At 36.5% G+C, this 13,273-nt stretch overlaps 1 protein-coding gene across 6 annotated transcripts in view; it reads right to left on the bottom strand.

The window, feature by feature from the left end:
* LOC135223682 (uncharacterized) overlaps positions 1–12,937 on the bottom strand; it is a 283,252-nt gene extending 270,315 nt beyond the window's left edge. For 5 of the 6 annotated variants that reach the window (XM_064262368.1, XM_064262370.1, XM_064262366.1 and 2 more), the window contains exon 1: positions 11,778–12,937. The gene's annotated coding sequence lies outside the window, so the exon portion shown is untranslated. The remainder of the gene's footprint in view (positions 1–11,777) is intronic. The other variant, XM_064262367.1, reaches the window with a different exon arrangement.
* Between the last annotated feature and the right edge of the window lie 336 nt (positions 12,938–13,273).

The raw sequence follows: 13,273 nt of genomic DNA, 5'->3' as shown, positions 1-13,273 counted from the left end.
CGTCTACACATATAGGCCTATGCATCGGGTGTAGGTCTACAAATATAGACCTCAGCATCAGGTGTAGGTCTACACATATAAGCCTAACCATCGGTTGCAGTTATACACTTATATGCCTATGCATCGGGTGTAGGTCAATACAACAGTAAAACATTAATCTGAAGTTCAAACTAATCTCCTATTAGGCAAACACGATACGAGATAAGAGAGAGAGAGAGGTTGCAATCATTTCCCCTCTCCATCGCGGCCCCTTTATTGACATAACGTCTCCAACGAAACAGAAAGAATGGAGAGGGAGTTAACAGAGCTAATAAAAGATACTACGGAACGTAAAAAAGAAAGAGGGTATGACTGCTTTTATTTTCTTTAACTTTAAGGAAAATAGAAAGGGCAACAAAATAAAAGTCCTAGACTAGCCTCCAACCCCCACAACAAAAAGCTTAAAACGGAAAGAATGATAGCCCCAATTTAGCGTTTAAGTAACAATGTCCACTAAAACGAAAAAAACAGAAGTTGCTAAAATTAATTATAATTGAACTGAAAAGTTAATTTTGGGTGGAAATGCCCTCATATAAAATTCACGCAGACCACAAACACATAAAATGTGGCCACCAGTATTATCTAAGTCATGCAAGGTTCGTTTTGCTTGTAAAGGGCAATTTAAAACTAAGCCTGGTGGTTACTAGCATCTAAAATCAATGCCTTCTTTAAACTCTGTTAGTATAACATATCAAGTGCTTACAAGTAACTTTGGCCTACCTATATCAAGGTTTTTAAAGCCTGTGGTTCACGATTAGGCTAACTGTAATTTATTACCATTCAACTGAATTAAAATTAAGCTCATCATTTATTAGCTAGTAATTTAAATCTTTTCATAACCACTCCTGTTCAGTGCCTAGTTAATGGGACCATTAAAATATACCTTTATTACGGCGCTAATGATTCATTATTACAATTTCCACCCAAGGATTAAAACTGGGGGGTACGGTTCAATATGATAATTCCCTGTGTAATGGGTATACCATGAATAAGTAGGCAGAGGTATGTACAAAACACAAAGTCAGGGGACTTTACATACATAATTACATTGACTTCACTTTCCATGTAACGGTCAAAGATACTTGGTAGAAGATAATGCATGAACTTTGTCTTATGTCCCCTGAAAGACTTTCTCGAAAAGAAACTTGAAAATTCTTCCATTACTCGCAATTAAGTCTGTGGACCGGACATTTAAACTGTTGCAATACCTTATTCTGGGAACACGAAACGAAGTTTGTCACTTTTTAAGCAAAACGTCGACGGAGTCTTACATAATGCTTCTTACTCAAGTATGTAAACTCGGTAGCTTCGGCTTACAAGTTCTGCATCACTTGAATTTTTCATCTCAATTCAACTTGAATTTAGTTTGGATGCCTTAGTTCTCTTCAACGGAATTTGCGCTCTCGCTTCAGCTGAAGTTTGCTAACACAACAATGCAAGTATGAAAACTTTGTACGGTGCAACCTGACAGTTCTGTAGTCACTTCAGTTGATTATTACCGAGTTGAATTGAATATAAAATCTAGGCCAAAGGCCAAGTACTGGGACCTATGAGGCCATTCAGCGCTGAAATGTTAATTGACAGTAAAAGGTTTGAAAGGTGTAACAGGAGGAAAACCTCAATGTTGCACTATGAATTAAGTGTTATGAGAGGTTGGAAAGCAAGATGAATAAAGGGTATATGAAAGGAGGTACAGTAAAAGGAACGAAAGTGGTTGCAGCTAAGGGCTGAAGGCAAACTGCAAAGAACCTTAAGTAAAGCCTACAGTGCATCGCATGAGGTCCACTGACGGAACTACTCCCCTACGGACGACTAACAGAATGACTAAAACGACCTTTTAACGTCGCAAAACTTGAGGTCAGTTAGAATCAGACTGATTTGTCTGCAGTCAAGTTACTCTAGGTAGCACTGGACAGATTCACAAATCACAACAGTAGTAAATTGGAATAAGTTGACGACCTAGACCTATCTTAGAATAAAGACTCTTCGATATTGATATACACAGTTATGGGACGTAATATATAGATAGGCCTCGCAGTTAGGTTTATATAAACACCAAGTAATGGCGGTGTATAAATTATGCTCCATTAATGGTAAAAGGGTTTGTACGCTTATGACTTACAGTGTGTAATTAAAAAATGTTTTACTGTATTTGCTTCCTTCGTGTGCGAACCTTAGACTAAGCAGTCCATATCTTTCAACACTAGAAGTCACAAAAGTTCGCCAAGGATTTCTATTGCATCACAGCAATAAAAATGTGTATATTACTTTGGGGGGAGGGGAGGGGTGCGAGTTTGGCAGCAGGTAGCTAAAAAATCGAAAGTAAACATAGTCGTGTGACACCGCCCGAGGCAAACGGCATTTCCGACATTTTATCAAGCAAGTTCAGAACCTTTCCTTAAGCTTTTAGACTGCCACTGTCCAATGTCTTGAAACCGTCACAAGATGCCAAATAAAAGATGCTGTGGAGTGTCTGGGAGAACTCTGTACAACAAGCACTAGACGAACTAATAACCAGGTTAAACTTAAAAACTACAAAACGTAGTTGGGTTTCAATGTCTCCACATTGAAGAGGAGCATGACGCTCGAGACTGTGTGCGCTTCTCAGTGCATTTGTTCGCCAACTTGTGCTTTTTCAAGTTTCAAAAGTCGATACTGATCTATTATCATAACGAGCCGGTTAAAACTAGAAATAAAAACTTGACACAATCAAGAAATACCGTTATCAATATATAAACACAAAGAAACATGACAATTACAGATAACTAAGTATAAAAATAAAATGACCAATATAAGGGAACTGGAGCAAATTAAAAAATAAGTACGGAATATTGCTATAGCTACAGAGGGCATAAATGAACTAATGCTCAACCATGGATCATCTGAAAGTATTTAAATGCTAACGGAAAATTTATCATGTTTACACACACACACACACACAGAGAGAGAGAGAGAGAGAGAGAGAGAGAGAGAGAGAGAGAGAGAGTTATAACATTACTGATTTGGTGCTGAGCGACAAAGTCAGTTACGTTTTAAACCAACTAGTTTCACACGTTACCTTTTAAAACAACTACTTTCGCTTGTTATCGCGCCATTTTATCTCGTATCAAATGTTAATTTATGACCAATATATGTTTTGGCGACAGACGAACGGGCACGGATTGATAATTTACAGAAGGAAGGAAGGCTGAGAATCGCTCAGTTAGAATGTTTAAGCGCCTCTCGAAAAGAAAATTGTTCAATCATCAACCTTTCGCGTGAACAAGGGAAATGGCTCGGGATAGAGACAGATGAAGAGGAACTGTATCAGCCTTATGCCACTGCCCAGTGGCGGGAAAAAGATAAAGTTATATATATATATATAGATATATATATATATATATATATATATATATATATATATATATATATATATATATGTATATATATATATATAAATATATATAATATATAATATATATACTTCTTATGGTTACCATCTTCCGTTAACGAAACTAAATGGATTTGATATAATCACCACTGTTTGTTCGTCTTCCTATCTTTCTGTGGCAAAATATCCCAAAAAGTTAGTGATGGGAATAAAAGAAATTCTGTGAGGACTGTTGGAAGCTGCAAACCAAGCAAGAGTTGATTAGATTTTGGAGCGGATATGGATTCGCATGTGGAGCCATGATTTTTTTTTTTTTTTTTTTACCTATTTCTACGTGTTGCTGACGGAGGTTTGGGTTCTCTGTTAGCTTCTCCCTTTTAATAAGAAAAAAAAACTATACATCAAAGAACACAAACACATACTCTAACTAGACTTACCAGCTCGATTCGCTCTTAAAATCTCGACCGATATGTGCTCAGGGGGTGACAAATCTAGACAGCAAAGAGGAATAGCAGGAAAGGGAGTGAATTGGAAAAAAACATAGATTAAACGAAGGAAAATCTTAATCGAAATAAGGGAACAAGCTGATAAGCAAATATATTAGAAGCAGGGAGAGAAGTCACTGATTCCTGACACTTGATTCATCTTTCTCCCAGCCCTTTTTTTTTTTTTTTTTTTTTTTTTTTTTTTTTTTTTTTGAACAGAAGTGTTTCCAATCGCAAAATCCAATTTCGCTGCTCCGAATTTCATGAGCTCGAGGTGAATTAAGCCTTTTTTTAATTTCTAACAGCAAATCATTAATAATTTTGCCCTTAAAATGTTCTTTCCCTTTATTGTACTGATCTATTTACAGGTACCTCATTCCTCTGCTGTTCACTATTTGGAAATGTGTTACCTCAATTTCCTTTTCGTTCCCCCTCGTTTTCCCTAACTAATATTCCATTCCTCCTTGCTTTTCTGGGGGCCTGGGATACATAAGGCTACTGGGTTCCCGTCTCACTGGATTCCGCATTGAACATACAAGAGTTGTAAAATTCCTAAGGTTTTAAATTAAACTGCGCTGGTTCCCAGTTATCGATTTAACTCACTTAACTTTAAAATGACGTTTTTTTATTGTTTTAATCAACTTTAGTGCTAATTATGAGCAAATTTATGGAAAGTCAATTCGCAGATACTGTGAATATTGTACCATACTCTAAAATGAAAATAAACAAATTAAATAAATAAACAATCGTACATCAATACTCAACCTCCTCACCACAATCTCCCAACCCCAGCCCAGTTCCCCGTCTTTTCTTAGAACATTTTCCCCGTAAGATCCTCCACACAAAGTGGCGAGAAAATAAATCACATTGGTCAAATCACGGTCACATCTAATCCCGCTTATAACAACATACGAAGGTGAGCTGTCATCTTTCATTTTGTCACGTTGGCTGCTCCAGGAATAAGGTGGATCTTGATTAAGTCACGAAGACGACTTATAATACTCTAGGATTTTTTTTCAGCAGAAGAGCGCTATTCTTCATGATTAAGATGGGAAAAAGGTGATGCCTGCGAATGACGATGTCACACATCAATGTTATCAGACTTTTTTTTTTTTTTTTTTGCATCCTGCAACTGAACTTCGTACTGTGTGACAAGTATATTTTACTTAGTATTTTAGTTAACATCTTTAATGTGGTGTAATATCGGCAAAAACATAAAATATTTCAATTGTACTATAAATATAAGGAAATCAGTACAAAAGAAGTTGAGTTCATGTGATAAAACCTAGAGATACTAAATATGCAAGGAAACGGTCTCCCGTGATTCCGGCTCACACATGCGTGAATACACAGGTCTTCCGATTATCTGGGAGGGAGGGGGTGTAAAACTCCACGTCTAACACCAGGCAACCCCTTCCCCCCTTCAGGCCTAGGTTGACAAGGTAGAAGAGGTGTATGATATATATATATATATATATATATATATATATATATATATATATATAGATATATATATATAATATATATAGAGATATATATATATATATATATATATATATATATATATATATATATATATATAAAGTTAATCAAGGGATGAAAAGTGGATTAGAAAGTTATCATCATAGGAAAACATCACAAAGTGAAAGCATGTAAGTCTAGTGAAAGCATAAGACCGATATTTCATAGATAAGACTAGCAGGCATTCTTAAGCTAAAAGGTAAGAGGAATGCGCTGAGAGAGAGAGAGAGAGAGAGAGAGAGTCGCTAATGTATAAGGTGCACGTAAATTCCTTTGTAGTTCGCATTCCTCCACGATATTCATGGTGTTGTCCCTTGCATTGTGCTTTTTTGCATACTGCGTAGGCCTACACCTCATATTTTTAATAAGCATGAATGATACAATGTGCACTTTTCTATCTATCTCTATATCATATATAAATTATATATAGTATGTAATATATATATATATATATATATATATATTATATATATATTATTCGAGCTACAAATGTCCTTTGATATCTAATTCGCTCTACCTTTTAGTCAGGTGGACAGTGGTTCGATCCCACGAGAGGACGAAATTATTCTCAACTAAAAAATTCCCCTTCGGTTTGCATAAATGAAAATATATCAATTCCGAGGTAGAGTGAATTAGATATATATTAAAGGACATTTGTAGCTCAAATAATTTATATGAATCACGGTGATGTGATAATTATTCATATATATATATATATATATATATATATATATATATATATATATATATATATATGTGTGTTGTGGTGATAATTATTCATATATATATATATATATATTATATATAATATATATAAATATATATACGTATATAATATAGTGCGCGCATGCGCCAACGCACATGTTTTGCTCTCGAGAACACACATTATTTGCATACTCAAATCAGGAATCAGATGCAAAAATTTTCAGGGTTAAGCAAAAAGTTAGGTTTCTAATCAGCTGCAGATCAGTATCTCCCGAACCGCCACCACAAAGCGGTTTATAAAATCGTTTCCAAACAGCACGTACGTACGTTAAGGGCTGACGAAAATGTCATTAAGGAACTTGAAACCAGTTAATTATATCCTTTTTCCTACCGATTCGTAATCCATAGTCATAGCATAAAAATGTAAACTAACATTTAAAACACGCTTTGATTAAAATGCGCTAAACAGAGAAAAATATATTTTTTTTTGAGACAACAGGATTTTCTTACAAATAGTTATGTATATAAAAATAAAAGCGTTAGCGACAAACATGGAAGGAAGTGCTACAAGACAAAGAATTTATTTTTTCATATATTGTAGCACTTACTTCCATATTTGGCGCCCACGCAAGGATTTTTGTACACATGATTAACTGTAGGATATCCCGGTGTCTCGAAAATTTATTTTTCATTTTTTAGTGCATTTAATTTAAAGCGTGTTTTAACTATCTTTTATTCTTAGTTTTGACAAATTTTGTAACAGACTTATGATTGTGGCTGACAAAGTTGATATCCTGTCGAGCCAAAGAAGGTTTGAAAAATCAGTAGAGTTATTACTCTTTCTACATATTTAAAGAAATAAAAAAATCCGAAGGTTTCATACAAATCCTGAGATACTGGGAGAGGTCACTGTAAGGTCATGAGAGGTCACTGCTGACCTACTGATCATGTCACCGGAATTGAGCAACCATGCGAAATTTCAAGTCAATCGGACGAAGGGATCAGGTCGAAAACTGAGTTATAAGTTTTGACCCAAACAGACAGACAGATACAGAAGTATAAAGCTAAATAAAAGCATGTAAAAATACAATATAGAATTTATGCTAAAGGTTTGAAAGGTTAGGAGACGGTGGGAAGCAAGATGGAAGAAAGAGAATATGAACGGAAGCACAGTAAAAGGAATGGAAAGGGGCTGTAGCTAGGGACCGAACGGACGCTGCAAAGAACCTTAAGTAAATAGTCACGATTTATAACCGTTGTGTATTTTGAATAAAACGTAACTAGGGGGGAGGGGGAAAAGGGAAAGGAAAGGGTGGGAGGAGGGAGGAGGGAGATGCCTTGACTCCCCCCTCCCTACCCTACCCTACATGGCCAAAGTCGCTACAGTAATACCACCCTTCCACTCTCAAATCAATCGATAAACTCTAGGTTAAGTAAACTAACCAAAAGCCCAAGGAGACAGCTTCCCCAATCCATGGAAAGGCTACGCTTATGATTGCGATACAACAGTGCGTCTTTAAAATGATTTCAACGTGCATGCTGTGCCTGCATGTATGGATACTAGCAGAGCAGCAGCAGCTTCGTGCACGCAGGTAGATTGTGTGGACTGTACTTAAATGACTGTGTGAGTATGTGAGTACATGGATTCAGATATTTTAATTATAAACATACATATATGTAGTATATATATATATATATATATATATATATATATATATATATATATTATAAACAAATATGCACATATATGTATATATATATAATTATATATATATATATTATAAACAAATATGCACATATATATGTATATATATATATATATATATATATATATATATATATATATTCTATAAACTATGACGTCTAAAAAGGATAGCATGTTATTATTTTCGTGTTCAATGGTAAGCTTGACATTTTGATGTGTACCATTAACATTAAAATGTCAAGCTTAGCATTGAATGCGAAAATAATAACATGCTATCCTTTTTAGACGTTTTAGGTTTTAAAAATAATGATCGTTTTAGTGCCAACATTTAAAAAAACATTATATATATAATATAATATAAATCATCTTTCCTAACATGGGGTAGGCTCACTACAAGATAAAAAATAATAAAAAAAAAAAGTAACAAAAGCAAACTGTGGCTGCATTCCACAAGCAAGTCAAGCTTCCGCAACACTCACCACTACACACAAATTGTGGCATTCACCGCCGCCTTGCATGAGCACTCACGCTTCCGGAATTTCAAAATCCTTCCTTCTTATCTAAGAATCTCAAGAGCTTTTTAGCCTCCTCCCATCTAACGCTTCCAAATCAAATACTTTTCACTAAACTATAGTCACTCACTCTTCTCCACATGACTATCTCAATGGACTCTGATCCACATTTTCACTTATTTCAACTTTTTACTATTACGTATCTCCACACTGCAACCCCGACCCCCATCCCATCAGGCCTTCATACTCCACATATACTATGCAAAGACATTCATCTCAACAGCTTCAAACTTTCAATCCTCTTCAGCAGCCTCACTTCACTGCCATAAAGAAGAGTTGGATCAACAATCACTAACTACATTTCCAACTTGGGTTCTACAGAAACACAAAAGGCTACACCCTTCTTGCATACACCCGGCTGCCTTACTTATTACTAAGATAATAATAAAATCAATCAATAATAATTGAATAATAATAATAATAAGAAATAATAATAATAAAATAATTAATAATAAAGAATAATAATAATTAATAATAATAATTCAATAATAATAATAATAATCAATAATGATAATGATAATGATAAGTAATAATAATAATAAAAATTCCTCATAGTAGCACGAGTCTTCAAATGGAGAAACAAATCCACAGTTATGTAAATGTACATATATTTAAGTTTAAAACAGAAAAGATAGCTTTCGGGAATCTGTACGGTTCCCCGTACAGATTCCCGAAAGCTATCTTTTCTGTTTTAAACTTAAATATATGTACATTTACATAACTGTGGATTTGTTTCTCCAATAATAATAATAATAATAATAATAATAATAATAATAATAATAATAATAACAGCATCCTATCCCATCCAACTGTAAATAGGAAAAACAGAAACCTCTACTTCCGAAAGAGAAATACTAAAGGTTGAATGCCCGTTAGGTTAGTAGGTCCTCCCGATTCTAGGTGGTATAACGCTTTCCTCGTAACGATGGTAAAATTGTATGTTATTGTTGGGTATAGAAAAACTATGGTAATTTTTCTCTCTCTTCTCTCTCCTCCTCTCTTCTCTCTCTTCTAATTCTCTCTCTCTCTCCAAATGTTTATGATAAAATTTATGGCAGTAACTGCGTTTACCAAACCAAGTGTGGGCGCGATATATGCGAGCATTACTGATGTAAATACATCATTTATAGGCGATTCACACATGTATCTGGTGAACATGACCAGTAGAATCTATATACCAACACCGTTTGCAATGCTCTTTCTGTCTGTCTGTTAGAATAAAATTCGTTAACGAAAAAATGAGTTTCAAAATAGTGGTGGATGAGGCTAATTAAACCAGCCTTATAAGCCAGCATGGGCTCTTGCCTAAAAGCACCCATTAGTGTTGCCAAAACGATTTAAAAGAAAACTAATATGAAATTCAAAATCCACGCCGACCAACGGTAACTGAGAGAGAGAGAGAGAGAGAGAGAGAGAGAGAGAGAGAGGGGGGGGGGGTGGGGGGGGTGGGGGGGGGGGGGGGGGCGGGGGGGGGGGGGGGCGGGGGGGGGGGGGGGGGGGATGACTAACTTTGGCAACGAGCATTCGGAGCAATCAGACTCGTCTTAGCTGATTCATCCTCCAACATTTATCTTGCACGGCCTAGGAGGCAGCATGAATCAGACATACGATATTACTCAACACCCAAAGGGGTCCACAGACAAATCTGAAACGTCATAGATTATAATAAATGTCCAGCTGTTAAAAATAATTGTATTCGATTATAAAAAAAAAAAGTAGGATGCAATATTTATATTGCAAGACTATTACTTGCGCCGTAAGGGAGACTTCATTATAATTTACTGCTTCCTTTCGAATCTTACAAATTACGTAAGACTATTATGAACTGTTCAAAAACAAAATACGAAACACGTGCACGTTACTTTGAGGAAAACAACTCGACAGTAACTGCATCCCGTGACGTCACAAGCAACGCTCGTAACACAGGACGCAATATCCTATTGCTACAAGGAAAAGTGCTATAACATGGGTGTGGCAAGCATTCAAATGGCTGGGAGCGTGTGGCATCTGCCTCATTTAAAAGAGCCAACCGACTTAAAGCTCAGGAAATTAAATGCAGAAATTTTCTTACTTCGAGAGCTTCATTAAATATAAGCAGAATGAGTCAGGGTGATATACTGCTACAGCATGTAGAAAGTTTTGGGCGGATATAAATAAAGTATCTTAATTTCCGGAATTGATAATCACGTTATCGCTACTCCACTACTTTCAACTATGCATTTACAGAATTACATGGATTCATACATAATAAGTCGTCAAAGTAGTTAGAAGGATATGGAAAATGATCAACTAATAGGTCTACTTCATAGGACGAAAAACGCATATCATAAAAAAAAAGAACCATACACTGACTACATCAAGTCACGGCTCCTAGGATCTGTTAGGCTTATATCTTACACAAGCAGATCAGCACAATTCTTTCTTAAAACTGAAGAATGAGGATTTAAAACTACCCAAGGTAGGCCTAACATAACAGGCTAACGGCAAGACTCGTTCTATCCTCTTGTAGTTCGACTTGAATTACATTTTGGTTAAGCGAGTTTTAAAATGTGACAAAAGTCGTCCTATTCCTGAATGTTCGTTAAACTTCATTCGTCATCTTTAATTCATACCATCCGATTAGTGTATTAATATTCACATATTTCAATAAACTGATTAATCACGTAATGATACGCAACCTCGATTAAAGAACAATGGTCACTCTGATAATGATAGTGACTACAAAGGTTTTTGGGGTATTTATTTAGCTAAAAACAAAGAAAATTCAACTTGCAAGATCTTACGAGTTCATTTTCTCCCTCCGTCCAAACTTGAATGCGTAATTGTAATTGGCCTAGGCCTAGAATTATTCAATTTTGTAGCTAAGTTCCCCCAATGTGTTCACTTAGAATTGTGTGTTATCAGGAACGGTCCCTAACAGCATTGTTAGGAAGTTGACTTCATGGTGACAACTGGACGACTGAGATAATTATAACTGCAGACAACTTCAGAAGTTGACCCAGTGGCCCGAGAGGTTGCTACGCCCTAACCGTGAGCGGGTGCATATACTCACGGATGTAACGCCCTGGCGTGTGTGTGTGTACACATGTTCATATGGTGCACACATTATTATAATCTAGACAACACTAGCTAAAAGTTTGAATTAAATATATTTAAATGCCGGATAAGGGCAAGAATATTTCTCACCAATCCTTATCACTATTCCCTTAAAATTCATTCTCTCTCTCTCATATATATTATATATATATATATATATATATATATATATATATATATATATATATATAAAGTGAAGTAAACAGACACGTCTCAAGACAAACAAAGCAAAGAAACGTCACCAGACTTCTGGCTTCGACCAACGGAAGTATATGTGCACTCACATGATAGGATGAATGCGTGCGCGCAAGAGCCTCCTCGTCGTCAGCTGACAAACAGAACCACGGTGAAATCAGTCCAAAAACATTACACTGAGGTTCGTAGGCTTGGATTATCGTCAAATCAGCTTTTTTTTTTTCACGGTGAAAAGTAATCCTAGTATAAAACCACTTCTTTCCGTAAACTCATTATAACCACATTTTCTTATATAAATTTATTTCACAACCTTATGCTTAGAACACCGCCTTCACTTGCTAAATATGCTTTATCTGCGAACAACACCACTTTTTTCTTTAAATATAATCTCTTCCCCTAGAAAGAAACTGGTATTGAAACTAGATCTCTGTATGCGTCCAACAGGTAGTGTGTATGTGTGTGAGTATGTGTGTATTCAAGTATCTGTCGTTGGCCGAGCTGTAGTGTCTCTCTCCCCACCAACTACAGTAAGGTCAGGACAACAACTGCTGCTGCTGGCTGGCTGCTTTTCTCTCTTGCTCGTTCGCGAGCCCTCTCTCACTCACACACTCTCTCTCTCTCTCTCTCTCTCTCTTTCTCTCTCGCCCTCTCAGCCTAACGCCGGGGGGAGAGGGGGAGGAGACAACCGAACCCTAGAGTTGCTTCTGCTACTCTGAGGATGCCACATGTCACTTAAATCTTGGATTTCCCGCCGCCGGAAATTATAAGCGATTGATTTTCTTCGCCTGCTTATCGTAAAAAGGGTTTGGCAGGGTCGAAATCAGTAGTGGCTCTTTTTCGTCAGAGCCAGCGCGGGAGGGAGGGAGCTAGTTTGGCACCAATGTCCGCACGGGTGGAAAACTCCAGTCTCTCTTCCTCCTCCGCTCACTCTCTCTGTTTCTCTCTAATTCATTTCAAAGATCGGTGAAGCGAAATTTCCCCTCGAACCATTTCCACGTACTTTCTAAAGTAAACGCAGAAGTGGGGGCCGTCAAACGTAATTACTAATTAGACTAGTGGTTGAAATTGGGAAGGCGTAAACGTGCACAACCAAAGCAACGCAGGCTTTCCTCTCGCTAGGTCTTGAAGTCCGTCGTATTGTTGTTTGTTTAAAGGGATTGGTTGGACGATTGCCTTGCTGCTGTAGTGTTGCTGGGGAACCGCAGCCATGAGCGTTAAATCCACTCGCGCAAAGTTGCCTTGCTTACTACCACCATTAGCGTGGTCGTTCTTGCCTCGTCTATTCCCTTGTTGTGTTTGGTATCATTTTGGGCGCTCAGCTTCATGCCCTGTTGCAAAGCAGAATTTCTCGTTGAAACGTGGATGGCCTGACCTTACTGTTGGGAGAAATCATGAATAATATACAATTATATATATCTATATATATATATAACATATATATATATAATATTATATTTATATATGTGTGTCTGTGTGTGTGTGTATGTATGTATGTATGTATATAATGACTCATTTTGTACGAAGTTTCCTTGTACGTGGCAAATAACTTTTAGTAAAAGAAAAGAAAAAAAAAACTCCATTATAT

The sequence above is a fragment of the Macrobrachium nipponense genome, chromosome 10, assembly GCF_015104395.2.
Source record: "Macrobrachium nipponense isolate FS-2020 chromosome 10, ASM1510439v2, whole genome shotgun sequence".
Lineage (NCBI taxonomy): Eukaryota > Metazoa > Arthropoda > Malacostraca > Decapoda > Palaemonidae > Macrobrachium > Macrobrachium nipponense.
This window is presented reverse-complemented; position numbering and strand designations above follow the sequence as displayed.